This window comes from Coturnix japonica, chromosome 9, assembly GCF_001577835.2.
Source record: "Coturnix japonica isolate 7356 chromosome 9, Coturnix japonica 2.1, whole genome shotgun sequence".
NCBI lineage: Eukaryota > Metazoa > Chordata > Aves > Galliformes > Phasianidae > Coturnix > Coturnix japonica.
In genome coordinates, this window is record NC_029524.1 from 18,847,631 (window position 1) to 18,864,727 (window position 17,097).

At 38.1% G+C, this 17,097-nt stretch overlaps 1 long non-coding RNA gene across 2 annotated transcripts; it reads left to right on the top strand.

The window, feature by feature from the left end:
* The first annotated feature begins 5,339 nt into the window (after nucleotides 1–5,339).
* Nucleotides 5,340–16,602, top strand: LOC107318318. 2 transcript variants are annotated; one of them, XR_001557301.2, is made up of 4 exons: nucleotides 5,341–5,377; nucleotides 7,565–7,657; nucleotides 8,748–8,863; nucleotides 15,156–16,602. It is a non-coding gene; the product is annotated as an uncharacterized LOC107318318 (long non-coding RNA). The 2 variants fall into 2 exon arrangements; XR_004308405.1 differs by lacking the exon at nucleotides 7,565–7,657 and having other exon boundaries at nucleotides 5,340–5,377.
* Nucleotides 16,603–17,097: the final 495 nt, after the last annotated feature.

Consider the following 17,097-nt stretch of genomic DNA (forward strand, 5'->3'; position numbering starts at 1 on the left):
TGCCAAAAGAGCACATACTTAACACCTTCTTACAGCTACTGCCTAATTCAACTCTTGTCTCTTTGTGACCCAAGTACTAGAATTTAGTCCCCAAATAAAGTGAAGTTATTAATAGATAATTCATAAATGTGTCTACGACAACAATAAAAGCATCATTTCTCTCATCTCTAGGCCATGCTAAGCAGTAACATCAGAACAAAATGGTCAGATTCCAATAATTTTGTTAACAGACAACTGACAGCAAACAAACTCATAAACATTAACATTTTAATGACTTACACTCTGCAAATGATTTCTAAACACCATGATGACAACTAGATAGAGCACAAAAGAGAGATTCCTTCAGCATCAGTGTTATTAGCCTCAAATATTGCAGCGGTAAGTCAACAAGTTTTCATCATCAAATTTGTAGTTAAGAAGTAAGAAAACATCACCCAGGAAAATCTGAACTACTTTGAAACTGAAAACCTTGTTTTGAATCAGAATTCAACAGGAAACCCATCTTACCCAACAACTTGGTTTGTCTGTTTTTCTGTTTGTTTGTTTTATATCCATAGTCCTCCCACAGTGGAGAAATAGATTAACTTGAGCTAAAAGAGTGTCTGCGTATTTCCACGATATTAGCTCTGAAAAAAAACCACTAAGGACTACCAGGTATAGGATGAAACAAGAAACTAATATGTGTGTTTCTTGGCAGATTTTCAGCATTCTTGTGTTTAAGACATTGACCTACTTTCCAGATTTTTTCAGCTCTATCTAGTAATCCTTAAACTGAAAGAAACTTATGGTTCAGAATGAGAAATTCACTTTGGTAGAATGGATTCCCAAATACCAGGCAAGATTACAGCACGTTTCTCATAGTTAATTTTCACACTGTTGTAACTTACTTCAGTTTCTACAGTCACAGCAGCATTTAGTATAAGACTCATTACTAGGAAAATTCTCTCAGATCTCTCAGTTGTTTTTATCTGTGATATCTTTTATGCTCTTGATTAATAAGAACCTTGGAACTTTAAAAAAACCAAAAATTCATTTTGGGATTTCTACTTAAAAAGAGAACTTTGTAAACACAAGATGAGGACCACACAGCTATACAAGAAAAGTGGAGAGGGAGAACTAATTATGCCAAGTTTCACTAATGAACTGATCTCTCTAAAAGGCTTCCACCACTCAAACTCTTTTTTCCCCCCCATTTTAACATACGTATTTGAGCACATTACCATTTTTTCTGTGTTTGCATGTTATGTTACATTATGCCAAAATTTGTTTATTACATAAGAAAACGTCTCCTGGGATACAGGTGTAAAAATTCAGGCATCGGGATGTGAGAGGAACCACCATACTCGTTGCAATAGTTAGTATTAAAAAATAGTTTAGAAAGATGCCATAGCACATATTAATGACCACGTTAAGAATTATGCCTATGTAGAAAATTGGGATGATGTGACACTTAAACTCTATCTGCATCACTGCAGCCAAAATGTGTTTCTCAGGTGAAGGGGTGGCTGAGTGCCCAGTTCTGCAACATTGCTTTCATAATATTAAAAACTTAGCTGCAGACATTATTGATTATTCCAGAGCCAGTCCAAGCCTCCCACTGTGCTCTGGTGCCTTCTTTTCCTCTCTACCCCATTGCCTCTCTGCCAGAGCTGAGTGCATGGATGGGATACTCTAACAAAACCTCTGTGAGAAAAATGAGTAGGTTGAATAAAAGCAGAATCATGCTGAAAAGGAATCTAAGAATATCACCCGTGCCAAAAGACTCATGAAAATACATGAAGGATTTCCCTTGATATACATTCAGACACAGATTGTGTTTACCTCTCTGGGATATGGAGCTGATTATTCATCATCAGTATCTCATCAGAAACAGAAGTTTCACTTTCCACCCGTACGTAATGAAAATGATACGATCACATCAGCATATTTTATTATTATTGTTACATCAAATCATCATCCCTAGGTACATATAAACACTCTTTTTCTCCACTGAAATAGCACGCTAGGTGGCCTCTTTATGAAATAATGAAAACAAAAGTGTTCACAAAGATTTGCGTCAAGAAGTATTCATCCATCCAAGGAATAGAATCGAGCAGCATCTCTGCACGCTTGTAATAAAATCTGCATGACTGTCTTGATAGTACTAAGTCCCATATTAAGTAAAAGGAACCTAGAGTCATTAAATAGAAGCAGCCTGATGTGTGGTGAGAGATCATACTCTCCTTCTGTTCAGTCCTCATAGAGACAGAGAAACACAGTTTTACAGAATGTCAAATAAAAGATCATACTGTCCCATATAAAATCTAAAAAGGCCCATAGGACAGTCACCTTCAAACATAAATCAGAAAATTTGCAGCATTTCACACTGCACATCCTTGCGCTCCTAATATCAACAGAAGCTTTTAAAGGAGAACTGCAGCTCTATTAAGTTGACACAGTCCGCGCCTAAACCCTTTCATTGCACTGGTACCAGATCTCCAGTCCTGGAGTAGCCTGGAGTAAGAGTAGCAGAGCTGCATTGATGCAAAGCTACAACTAATGAGAGGCTTAAGGCAGGGGATTAAAGGTACATTTGAGAAGTTCATCAAGGAACTAAAATTCATAAATCTCTTGAATCTACTAATAACAGAAATTCAGACAGGTACAATTGCCCCAGTGAGCACATCTGCCTCTTCTGACAACCTTCAAAGAGATCCAACAACTCATTCTCCTGAACCATCTCACCAATTAGAATAACTGAGCTAAAATTCCAAGAAAACCACTGGGAATTAAGTTAGCTTTGCCACTGCATCCACCCTTGGGGATGTTTGTCCAACTCTGACAGTCTCCAGAGAAGTAACATCTTTAACTGATGTCTATCAACTGTTTCTGTGTCTTTCAGCAATCCACCTTAAAAGCCCTTCTTCCTAATACTCAGTCAAAATATTCTTTCTTGGAAATTCTTCACCCTACTGTATTGCTACATATTCTTACAAATACCCTTCATACATTTGACAGCTGTTCTGCATCATCCTTAAGACGTCACAGCCACTGTAAAGGGCACTAACAACAAAAGCTCTTCTGCCATCAAACACCAAGCAGCCCTTCCTTTCCATGAACATATGCATGAATTCACATGAACGCATACAGACTTGAGACTGAGAGTGAAACAAATCTTGTTTTACGATGCTAAGTCTGAGAATAACATTTCACATTTAACAACACAAGGCACAGAACTGGGGAAAGCAAAAGTCGGGAAATGCTCGTGAAATTCTGTCATTTGAAAGCTGCCTATAAAGAACACACAGACACATTTCTGAGAAGATTTTCTATTTGGACAAAAGCACCGACTGGATGATCTGTTGGGTTGGGTTTTTAGTTTATTTGCTGTGGTTTTTTTCCATAATCTTTTCTTTTTAATTACTTTTTTTTTTTTTTTTTGTATCCATATTCATTATTACACCATCTGTCATTTTAATAATGAAAATAAATAAGCCAATCTTAAATTCTAAGACTGTAACACTTAAACTGAGAACTTAGAAATGTTATTCGTGCATCAAGTGATAAAAACTTTTCCCATCTCCAGCTATTTAGATTTCCTGAGAATGACAGCTAATGGCATTTGACTGAACCTGCAAAGAGCAGAATGAGGAGCAGTTTGGATTGATAGACAGGACTTTTTGCTGCCCATTTATCTGAATCTTGGGTGTCATAAATATGACAATATATCACCCAATGCCATAAATAAAATCTATTAGATTTTGGAAGAGAATGGCTTTCAGTCCTGTTGCTAAATGTACTTATTCCATTCTTTGTTTCCCTCTCTTTATCAGTTTCCAGTCCATGCAGGTCCATTATGTCCTACTCTGTGAATACTCTTAGCTTTCTTAATAGCCTCTCGAGTTTTTTAAAACCCAAAATAAATTATATCTGTTGCTTCTCAGTTATCTGTTGCTGACATCCTGGAGGAAAGGCAGTTTCCCTTTTGGGAGCAGAGCTGAGTTTCCCCTTATAAAACCATGCTCGCTGTAACTCTATAGCTATTTTTTTCAGCTAATGTACCAGTACTGGAGTGAGACCCACTGGCTTGTAATTCCAGTGCCCATCCCTAGCAGAGATTCTGCAGACAGAGAACATAGGGTTTTCCTGCTGGTTGTCCAGATTTTAAGAATGAGCAAGTTTGGGAAACTCATTCCTAAGCTTCCAAAGAGCCCTTGAGGAGGAGTTGCCTTCAAGGAATGCACACCCATCGTATTTACAGTTTGAATCTCTCTGTGTAGCGCAGAGCACATGCAGCAGGGCTGTGTTCCCAGGAAAAAAATGTGATTACTACAAAATGATGCAGAACAGATTATTTGCATCTTTAATCAATATTTTAAATGCTAAACAACACATCTCGAGCACTGATACATGCTGTTTACTGCTTTATCCCTGGTGGAGCATAATTATATTTTATATACATGAAAGCAATTTCATTTGTTTGTATCAAGAGATACACTTGTGTAATATTAAAAATAATAATAATGTGCACAATGATCCAGACAGGATTTAAATGTTTTTAACAACTCTGTATTAAATAACACAGCTTTTTATTATTTTAGCAGATGATCTGCATTCAGATTAGAACAGAAAGTCAGGAGTGGGATGTTACTCCATTCTTCCTCCTTTACAACTGTTCTTTTCAGTACGTGAAATAAATGCAATTAAGGAAGTATTTCTCTCCAGTCTAAGCCTTCATTTCTCTCCTATTTTCTAAGCGTAAGGACAAGGAAATCAAACACCAGGGATATCTGCCTTCTACACCTTGTCCTCATAGGAGTCCACTGCCATTCTGAGCTACAGGTATCCTGTGACAGACGGGAAAAAAAATAACTCATGAATGACTGTAGCAGCATCACTTGATCAACAAACAGCCTCTTTGCAGCCCTGCTCCCAGGCCAGCCCTGTACAATGTTAGGATATATTTCTTCTCTGAAAGAGAGTGGTCAGGCATTGGCACAGGCTGCCCAGAGAGCAGGGGAGTCATCATCCATGCCAATATTTCAGAACTATGAAGATGCGGCACTGAGGGATCTGGGCAGTGGGCATGGGGGATGGGTTGGACTGGACAGCCTTCGTGGCTTTTTCCAACCTTAGTGATTCTGTGTTTCTGTGAACTGCAGCAGGGTAGTGTAGTGGAAATAGTAAGTCAGCACTTGAAGCAGTGATTGAACACCTGGTGGAAAGGCAGGGCCAACCCAGGGGAGCTCAGGTGCATGCAATGTACCAGAGTGACTTTAAGGAGCGGAGCCCAGATACACCCCTTCTTCCCAGGCCTCATTTAAGGGTTGGCAGTAGAGGTAGGAATATCTCATCTGGAGATTCCTGTGTACCTGAGGACTTTACAGGCCTTCTAAAGGTAAGCAGTTTCTTTCTCTTATTTCTGTACCTACTGCTATCACATCTAAGTAGATCCTCACTTGCTGTAGCTGAAGACCTTGTTCCATTGTCATCTTGTTATGCTTTCTATCATGTTACAGGTAGTCACTGCTTCCTTTCTCTCCAGTGCTGGAGTTGGGTACTGAAAGCCAAATTAAAAATACCATCCCCTTTGCTGAATTTTGATAGAGCTCTGTAATGACTAAGCAATCAGTTCTGACATGCAATGCAAATCTGAAGTTAAAAATGTCATTTTCCTGCCAAGCTAATTATGAATCATTAGACTGAAATAAGAGCTCCTAACACCTTTCTCTTAGCTTTTCAGGGAAAATATGGAAAATTAAAATCTCTTCAGAAAATTGTCACAGTGTTGCAGACATCTGATGACTTTTTTTTTTCTCCATCTAGTCTAGTGTCTGTAAATTATATGGTTTTGTTGTTGCATCTGGAAATGCTACGAGCTAACAGATGTAAATTGCCTTAATGGCCACAAATATCTTCTGAAGTGTATTAAAGCTACCAGGTACATAGTTAACACACATTTCATTGGCATGCTAGTCATCAAGACTTGAAAACTGAAAAAGCAGTGATTATATACAAGCCAAAATAAACACAGAATTGGTTTGCATGTGTACTTGTAATTAGCTGTATTTTACAGACTATTTAATAATTATTAAGATTAAATATTTTCTTAATTAGAGGAAAATACTGTTGAAAGGCTACTCCTCTCTAGCTATACAGAAGGACAGAGTATCTCTCCCAGGAAAGATAAGCTGATAGGAGCCTTCAGTAAACTTGAATTCAACGGCTTTCTAATTTACAGCATCTCTTTTCTCTCTTTAAGATGAAATTATCAGTGTTTTTGAATATATAGAATTTTCTTTTTTTAATCATCTTCTGAAATCCAGAGAGATCACAAAGACTTTTTCTTTCTTGCTCTCAAGTCATCCAAGGAGGAATGGTGCTTTAATGGAACTGGCTTGTTGGCAGATGTGTTTTGTTTTTTGTTGTTTTTTTTTTTCTTGAGGTAAAACACAAGCAAGCAGAAATAGTGAAGAATATTTCCTGCTATATTACTGCCATCTGAGCTCCAAAAATCAAGTTATATTTCATTGTGAGGAGGGAACTGGAGGAAAAGTCAATGGGAAGATAAAAGATGGAAGGCTAAGGTGATTATACTTCCAGGGTGGTTCTAGATGTAAAACCTGTAAATGGATCCATCTTTTCATAAATACAAATCTTCCAGAGACTGTATAAAAGCAGTATTTAACTGCAACACTACTTGACCATGTTGATAAAATATAAAAGTAGTGTTTTCAAGGATACGTTTGTAAAATCATTAGTTTCATGGTCTGTAGATTACAGCAGACGTGAAGATGCTGAGCAAGACAGTAAAGTGTTTTAAGTACATGACTTCAAAACACACCAGTTCAGAACTGTGGGGTTAACCTTGAATAAGATCCCACCAAAATTCCCAGTGTCATGACTTAGACTGTGGAGAAGCATCACAATGAATCCTCACAGGATGGAGGTACTGCTCCGTGGACAGTTTCACAAGGCTTGCACTGGAATGGGACATTTCCCCATAAGCGGCGAGTATATGTTGATGGTTATGCAGCCATCCCTAACCACCTCTGTCCACCAAGGGAGCATCTCTGTGCCTCAGGATAGGAGGAAAGGCTCTGCTTATTCTCTTTTTCTCATTATGAATGCACATAAGAAATTTAAACCGTGCTGTTCCAAAAATACAACCTGTATCCCTTTCAAGTGATGCAATTAGCATCGCATATTGACTCATCTCCTTACGGTATATATGAAGCAATGCTATTCTACTCAGTATTCTTTGCAAAGTTCTTTACTCATGCTCATTCCCGGAATGTTATTTTAATAACAATCCCAAAAATAAACATAGCACCATTAGCCCCCCAGCATGTGGGAAGAACTGTGAGATGAGGAGGATGCTACGTGTTTCACAGCATGAACGCACTCTGTAAAACCTTGGACATCCTTGTGGCCTTGCTTCCCCATTTTGATATTTGTTCCAGTGTGGTTCTTTTGACTTCAACAATATTGATGCAAAATAATGGGAACTGTGAACTAAATACTGTATTATTTACATTGAAAGCAAAGTATTAGTCTGTTTAAATTGCTTCACATTTGATTATAGGGGATAAAATAACTTTGCTGGTGCAGGACTACAGACTACCACCAAAACATCTCAATGAATGTAATGCAAATGCAACTGCTGTGAGACGTTACAGTAAGTGGGGAGGTAACATGTGCTGACAATACACTTAAAAAGCTAATTTGCTTTCTCAAGAGAGATAAGCCATTCCAGATTTCCTTAATTTCTCAGTCAGCTTCAGGTGTAGCGCACATGAGTATTAGTAAGACTGCCTTTTCCTTTCCCTCTGTCAGTTCACATTTACTAATTTATAAGAAATAGTTTACCTGTATTTAAATAGAAATTACCTGACTCAAACCAAAGCTTCAGCATGAGCTGCTGCTGTGCTAGCCAATGGGAGCACAACAGAGGCCTGAGATAGGAAACAGCTTCCTACTGAAATGTCGTTTATTGTGTTATACCACCTCCTTGTTTTCCAGCATAAATTACCTGCAGAGTTTGTATTAAAAGAATTTCTGGATACCATATTGAAGAAGAATATTGGCAGTTTCATAGTGATTTCACAGTACTATGTGCTTATCACCACAAAATCCAGTGTGTTTCTTTTCTACAACTGAAGTTTGCTGCTCCCTAGTTTGTAATTAGTTATTATGAAAGTTAATCAAAGTCTCAGTTTCTTCTTCCTCTTTAAATGTAGCCCAGTCAGAATAAGCTGCAAGCAATAACTAAGTAAATTGAACTTGGCCAACAACGTAGGAGACTGAGAGGAAAAATCTCTGTCAGTAAGAAAGGATGATGTGGAATCTTTTCAAAAGAAGCAGCATAATGGTGGTAGTGAAAATGGGAAGAGAAATCTGCTAAGGTAATTGCAGAATTGAAGGCAGAGTTGGGTTCATAAGACCTTAGGAGAGAGAATGGTAGGACTGAGTAGAAATTATATGTATACCTCAGCAATGCTTTGCTGCTTGCAGTCCCAACCCTTCTTTGTCAAGAAGTAACCTAGTTATAACCCAAATAACAATGTGCACAAGTGCTGTTCAACCCAAGTAAGCCCTGTTCTGCACCTAAGAAGAATTGAGGTGTAAGGATTGACATATGCTAATTCATTTGTCAGAATGAGAGTTCAAAAATAGATGGAATTCATGGTGATTCAGTGGATATATTATCCCTCTGAATATCTAGTAGGTGTTGTCTGCCCTTTGTCTTTTTTTTTTTTTTAACACAGGGGCTAAGCCGCACACTGAGCAAATGCAAAGCATCTTCTGCAATGGCAGTGATTGAAAAGAGGCTACAGAAGCAGAGAAGTTGGTCCCAATAACAAGTGATAGCCCATGCTACCAGGTAGGGGAAGACTCTCATTACTGATTTGCGTTTCTGTATGTTTACATGACTGGGTTCTGACCTGCACTGAAGTGCAATTCCAGGTTCCTACAGAACTTTAAAGTAACACATAAGACACCTGGTTCCAGTACTTAAATGGTAAACAATGCATTTTGGGATTGGTAACTTTTGGCCCGAAGGCTTCAATCTTTTGGTATTGACTGGAAGTATACTAGATTTTCTTCTGATTTGCCATCATACTTGTTGGATGAGAAGGCTTCTCTTAGAGCTGTTAACTTCGTTGGGTATTTGCTCAATACATTTAAAGTCAGACTGATCATTATGGAGCTCTGCTATTTCAGTTCAATTCATCCTTATTTTCCCTTTGGTTTCTTCCCTTTGTTCAGTATATTAGTTTCTAGATGAATGAGTGAGCTGTCATTTGGCATTTCAATGCTACCTCTTTGATTTGGGTGATAAAACAGCAAGTGCAGCAAACAGCATCCAGAATTGCCTGCTGAAATGCTGATTTACTATTGCAATGCTTGGTTCTGAAAAAGATCCTGAAACAATGAAACTGTGACACAGAGAGAAATGTTTGACTAGACTTCCAAGATATTACAACCCAGTTTATAATATGGCTAGCAAACTTTCAGCTTCTAGTACATGGACAATCATGATACTTTTAAACTGAGTTCGTGTCCAAGTGAACTCAGTGTGGAAGTCTAAAACATGACATGATTGTGTGGCTGAATTTCAGCTTTTCCCCTCTTCAGATGTGTAATTTGCAAGGAACTGAGGGCTGTTAACAAGATAAAAACATCAGAAATTAAAACTACGAACTGCATTTTTGGCAGTGAAGTTAGAAAAATAGTAGTGTATATATTACATGTTGTATATTGCTATCTATTTTAACATTGAAAACACAATTTTATTACTTGCTCCCAGTGCCAAAGAGTTGCAAGGTTTTATTTATGCCTCTGTATACAAAATCTTCAAGAACAGTAAGACAGCAGTGAATTGTGCTGTTACATGGTCACACCTCACGTGCACTTCACAATATTACCAATTTATTCTAAGGGTGGAATTACTAAATATGGCATTAGAGATACATTAAATGTATAAAAGGCTGAGTGGTAAAAATAGAGATTTCGCTTAAAAGAATCCAAAGCTGCTTCTAAAACTTAAGTATGGAAGTCCATAAGCCCAGTGTTGTAACTGATATTGCAGAGCTGCTGGGCAATGATAGAAACACAGGAACCTGTGTTTCCCCTGTATGGGAACCTGTAATCCTATTTTTCTATCTTGTTATAGTTTTGATGCTGACATTCTTCATGCTTTTCTAAAGCTGACAATTTTTTATTTCAAGTGCAAACACAGGTAGGCTTTAATTGTCATGATTATCCTGAAAAATGAATGCTCACTTACAGAAGAAAGCTATTATTGCAGCTCTCTTGGTCAGCTGAGGTCACAGTGTGGGAGGATTCTGAGTTGAGGCAATTGCAGACACAGTGAGAAGGGAGGGAGAGTCCACTGTGTGTTGTGCAAGATTGAGTATGGCTGTCCCGCACTTTCCTCCCAACAATAAAATAGGAGAATGAACTGTTTCTAAAGGTGATCAATAACACAATGTTGGGAAGTTTTATTCTGGAAACACTGAATGTGCTCTTGAGCTTGGAACTGCAAGGAACCTTTTATTTATTTATTAATTACATCTCCAGATTAAAAGTAACTACTGGAGTGTCAGAACATCTGCTAGGATGCAAACTGTGATTACTGAGTTATTTATAGAGAAAGTTTAGTTGTCAATGGGAAGGAGAACCCATACCAGTACCGACAGTGATATGAGTACATACATATCTAATCTGTTGCTAGTAGGATCTTATTATAAATGAGATTCTTTATTAGGTAAGAGAGTCTTAGTTTTCTATTTCTTCCTACATCATTACATTAAAATACCTACACACGCTTTTGCTAATAAAATTTTGCTCATGTGAGATCATGTATTTACATATCGTAATGGCTGGTCACTGGAGCAAAAGATCATTTCTTTATTTAGCTTGTGCATTCCAGCAGTGTGCTTCCATTTTAATAAAACAGTGTATCCCTGAGCCACGATTAGTATGTGAATTTTCCAAGGTAAACTTTTCTATTTAAAGAGAATCACTTAATGGCTCTCTGCACTTTTACTACGCATTACCTTCTCTTTTCATGCCGCTGCTCTCTCCTCTACTACATGACATAAGCAATGGAAAGAAAAACAAAAAATATCCTCATAAAAGATTGCTGAGGGATATCAAATGCACTTTGAAGGCAGTTATCTCCTAAATATGGGTACTCACTCAAGTGACTTTGGGACTGCAGAACTTATACAGCCAAAATTTGGCTCCATACATGCATTAGAAAACAAGTTATAAACACTTGGAAAGGCTGTAAAGTTCACTTTTTCAAAGTCATACAGTCAGTGCAATACTGAAAGGAAGGGGGTAGGAAATCAGAACGTGCCATGTGTAACAAATAGGTGAGAAAAACAAAGCATATATGGGAAGATGTGAGGAGTTCAGATTTTGATGTCAAAGACAGTCGTGTTTAAGGCATTTTGTTTGTCTGACAGATTATCTGCCTGCCTCTGTGCTGGGTGGTTTAAATACCTGAGTGAGGCAGAGCTGACAAAACTATTTTGGTGTCTATGGTCGTTACCACTACTAAGTGCAGCATTACCACTGCTGAGCCTTTGATCAACTTGTTGCCTAAACTTTGAGTGATTTGTCATTTCTTTCTAGCAAGGAGATGGAGTGAATCTTAGACAGAGTTAGAGGCTTGTCAAAACTGTGACTAATGAACAAAGAAGTCTGAAAAATTACTGAAAGAGGCTCTTTTCCTTGACATCTTAGCTATTCATTGCATGATGGCAGTGACTGTGAGTGTGGTTGTATCATGTTGCCTTCAGTTCTTTGCTTTGTAAAAATGAATAAGGACAGAAGTGGAGCAAAGCAAATGAGGGTGATATTCACATCTGGGAGACACCACAAAACCAACTGCAGTACCTATGGCTCTGAGAGTGTTTGAGAAAGAGTGCAAGAGAAAAAAAAGGAAGGAGAGGCAATTCCACAGACATTACGTTTCCAGTCAGTTCCAGGTCGCCTATGAATATCCTGCCCAAAGATCTGAGAGGATGAATCTGACTGAAAAGAAAGGAGAGGTTTCCAAGACATGGCTATTTGGTAGGACTTAAAGGAGGAGGAAAAAAAAGAAAAAGATTAAATTATTTTACAGTGCAGGTAGTGAGTCTTTCAAGCTGAGGCTGAATGAGGTCTTGGCAACCTGATCTAGCTTGGTGTCCCTGTTCATCACAGGGGAGTTGGACGAGGTGGCCTTCAGAGGTCACTTCCAGCCCTAAGAATTTTATCATTCTGAAGTAATATATTTATTATCTTTGACTTCTAATACCTATTCAAGAACTAGATGGTTTCTGGATTAGTGAAAGAAATGTAGTATTTTGTCAGTTTTAAAGGGTATAAACAGAATGGCTATGTAATTATACATACCAGCCTGATAGAGATTCCAGGTCAAATAAGGCAATGACTGATGCAAAGCTCATCAAGCACAGAACTGGAAGTCTAATTAATATACATCAAATTCAAGTTTATGAAGACTAAATCATTACCCAACTAAAAAGATAACTCTGTGTAAGATAATAGCTTATTCATAAAAGGTGACAACATAAGAAAGCTTTATTTGGGATTAATTAAAAAAAGAAGAGCTAGAAATGCTCGTGGCAAATAATGCAACAAACGTGATTACCTGCCAAGACCATAACTGTGAATAGTCATAATGGAGGCAATTACCCTGAGGTACAGCATGGGTCATCAGCACCCCACAGTTAATTTCAACCTGCACACCACACCAGTATGAAAAGATAGCACACAGAATGGTTACTATGATCAGCTGGTAATTTATTCAGTAATTAATCACAAAATTTGCCCGTATTAATTTGCTATTTCCCATCTCCCTTTCTGAGGTCCCGATAGTTTATCTTTGTTGCCTGGTCCCATTTGAGTGATGCCTCTGTGTTTATCAATCATTTTCACCTGATAAAGTTTTCCAATTTGCTCCATTTCCAAATTGTTCATCCTTCAATGTATAACACCACATTTCATGCTCTTAGGTTATAAACAGCACCTACTATTTATTTGTCAAATGTCATCTGCAAATTTCCCTGTGATACTGCCGCCCTCTTCTTTTCACAATGTATCCCATTTTCTCAGCCAATTTCATTAGCATACTTCCATTTTCCTCCAGAGGACTACAGAAGACATCAAATAAGATCAGCTCTTAGATTGATTCTTCAGAAATTCCATATTTGAGTCTCAGAGTTCCTTGCAGTGCAAATCAGAACAAACTTAAAAGCCTTCCAGAAACTACATGGTGAACAAGGTGGAAAATGTATTATTCAGGCCAGCAGATAGAGATAAGATTCAGTTCTTGGACACTGGTACAAAAAAAAAATGTAGCTAAAATTACAGATTTTCAAAACAGCTACTAGAATTAATTATGATGTTTGACTGACTGTTTAAAACTAAAAATACTCTAATCCAGATGTTATTCTCTAAATATCATGAGTTAATTTAAACCTGGAAGTTAAGTCATGGGTGCTGGTTTAGATGGTAACAGATTTTTTTTGTTTTTGTATTTCCTTCCATTTGTTTTTGAGATTCCCAATTTGATACTGAATGTGTGCAGGATTCCCAACTGACTGAGATGTACCTGCCCCCTCTATGTGGAACTTGTGAATGTGGAGCTGCACATACAAGCTCTTTAGCAGCCCTGCCTTAATGGGTCTCTATATTTTCCAGAGGGTTACAACTCAAAAGGGGATTTCTATTTGATGCCTTCTCATATTCCCTTTGATGTTGCAGGAAATGATCTAACTGTTTTAACTACCCATTGATCCACAACACCTATGGTCTTTTGGACTGTCCAAAGCATAGATACCATCAATCTTTTGTTTTCCATGTGAGTTCATTTTATACACCTTTGTAGAACCCAACAAATTATTTATAAGACAATTTTCAGAAAGGGTATGCCTTCAGTTAGAGCTGTGCACAAACACCTTCACTTATAAGTAAACCTCAGGATTTCCACAGAAGGCCTAATTCTCTCATATACTCATAAATCAATAGCATGCATGAATCAGAACCTGAAATTGTATGTAATATCTCGCATTCATCTCTTGTTTTACTCTATGTGTTGCGATGTTTTGAGAGAAGTAATGTTTCGCTCTGGATGAGGAGTTCCATTTGGGCACTCAGCTATGTGATCACAGTCAGCACACTTCTCCAAAGTGCCATGAAACACAAAACAAAGATATAATGCAGAAGAACAGTTCAAACATAGAAGTTCGGGTAAAGTAAGATCTTGGCAATTCTGCACCGTGTTTGCTTTAAGATGCCAAAAGCTTCTTCCAGATGGGCCAGATATGCAAGGCATCTTGCTGGCAGCAAAGAACCAATTGCCAGAATTAGTGGAGAGGTCTGTGTTTCATAAAGGTGTGCCTGTGATGCTTCAGAAAATTTAAAATAGGATAAAGGGTAGAAAATAGGATAAATGCTGAAATTCGAAGTAGGATAAAAGGGGCCTTGGATGCAAATAGGCAATCCAGTGTAGTGAGGTCTGCAGCAGAAGACAGAATCCTCTCTATTCTCTTTTTATTATGAAATAAGAACAGAGCTATGAATCACTGCAGCGTGGACAAATCATCTGAGGCATCTTCAAACAGCTGCTTGACTGAGTGCTGTAATACTGCCTGTCATTTAATGAAAAGAACTGCAGCTCATTCTTACCAGTTGACTGAAATGTGCCCAAAGCCAAACTGAAACCCTTAACTTCATCAAACAACATGGTTTTAGAAGCTCCTCAATTAAAGCATTCAAAGCCTCTTCTGAGCACACGTACTCTGTGTAAGCCAGGTGGGGGACAGCACAACAGGCAGACAGAAAACAGATGCAGAACTGCAAGGGTCCATGGTCACCAGACAAGCTCCTAATTCTGAAATGCTGCCAAGATTAGCAAGTTTAGGTTGGGAAGAAAATGGAAAAGCAGAAATGTATTGATGCCCTCTTCCCAGACTTGCTGACTTGTACAGTCAGTGTGAACAAAGCATGCCAGCAGCTGGATTGGAGTTGGTCTGGAGCCCACCTTGAGTTGCTGGGTGTTCCCCCCCCTCTTTTCTACCACCATTTCAGCACAAAGAATGAGAGAAATCGCGATATTCACGTGCAAATATAGTTACATTATTATTATTATTTTACAGTCAATGAATGGAGAACCTATCGCTGCAAAGCCATTTGTCTGCACAAAAACTACTGATTCTGCCAGAGAATGCTCAGTGGGAAGCTGAGGTCACATCAGTGCGTCTTTCCACCACTTTAGAAATTTTACTATATGGATGCTGGTACACACATCTCAAAGAAATTACACTTAATGTAAAAAACAAGATATAAAGATTCTGTTATCAACATTAGCTCTCTATGTAGCACTTTCTGGGGTTCTGTGATGGCAGAAGATTGAATTTCCATGACAACATTACAAAATATAATCCTTTTTGGTTCGCTTAAGTTGGTATTCTTTGCCGAACCCAGCAGGTGCTGCTGGCAACTGTGAAGCTCAATGCATACTGAAGTCAAATGCGATCTTAACTGTATAAAGATTTAGGACGCGATGCTTAAATGATTTTCAGGGTTGCAATGAGCACTAGCCAAGAAATCTGTAGTTCTCTCTTGATTTATAATAGTCAAATATAAGGGGTAAAAATGTAAGATAGCATGATTCCATTTAGTAATCAGAATGAATTCTGGCATGTATCTGCAGCTGAAAATACCACATGTGACCCTGCTGTTGCTATCAAGGCTGTTACTAGTATCAAGCTACAAGTTAATTACAAGTATTTGGATGTGAAGGTTTTTTTTGGAGGAAGAATATTTGAGTCTAATTGAGCTTTGTGTCTAATTCAAATATGCCATGCAACTTTAGCATCTTATTTTCCTACTACATGTTTGTCATCGTAGGTTTGTCCTATGAGACCCAATCCTTTTCCATAAAATTCTCAAAAAAATCTATTTTTAATTCAAAAGATGAAAACAAAACAAGAGAATAGAGAAGGAAACCATGAGTCTCCAGTATTCATGTACTTCCATTAAATAAAGTATTAAAAATTTATCAGAAAAAAAAACAACACCCTTTGCCATCAGTTCCTAAAATCAGGCTGCTAATATTTAAAAAATATATGTGAAACTTTCTACAGGGTTTCACCCAGCATAACCTAAACCTGAAATCTGTTAAATCTGACATCTGTTTCCTATTGCATGATGCACTGAGTCAAACTTCCACAGTCTTGGGGATGATGCAGGAAAGTGTAGGGGAAAAAAAAAAGCCTTTCTGTATTAGATTGTCAGCAATTACTTTGAATTATGTTCTTTTCCGAGGATAAGTCAAATTCATAATGTATGTGTTATGATTTTTGCTATGAAGTATTTATTAAAGTTTTGCTGATTGAGAACGCTTTTGACAGAGCTATCACCTAAACTTCAGCTAAAGACAGTGTTTCAAAACAGCTATGAACACTAAAGATCATAAATTATTTGTAGCAAAAAAGAACTTTGCATCCTAATCTCTATCTCAACTCCTGCTGATAGAGTCATCCGTGAGCTCACTACTACTGGGCACTGCATGCACTCCTTGCTGGGCCACAGAGCCCAACAAACCTGCTCCTCCCGGTTGTATCCTCTTCCTCATCCTGTTCAAGAAGGCTTGTTTATCTTTTAATGCCAGTTTCTCTGATGCTTTCAGCCAAAGCCAGGCTCTTATCTCTATCACAGGTAGAAGAATCTTTTAAGCAACATCCCTTGGCTATATTCTTTCTTCCATTCTTCACCTGCTTGTTTTCCCCCACTGCTGTTCTCACTGTTTGAGTCCATGTTAGTGCTGGGCAGAACTGCAGTTACAGCTGGCTGGGAGCACAGCCAGCTTTCCCCTTCTCTATTTCTTCATTTCTGATGACCATTTGCCTTTGTGCTGGAAAGAATTCGTGGTGTGAGGAGCATGCTTGTTGATATGTTTCTAGCTTTGTAATTGCACTGGAAATGTGAATGCTCTTTGCTTTTGGGGTAACTGCATTGCCATGAACACTCAGTGCCTCTAGCAGGGTTAGTTTTAATAGCTTAGCCCTCACAGAGCCAATTTTCGTCTGCGGAGAA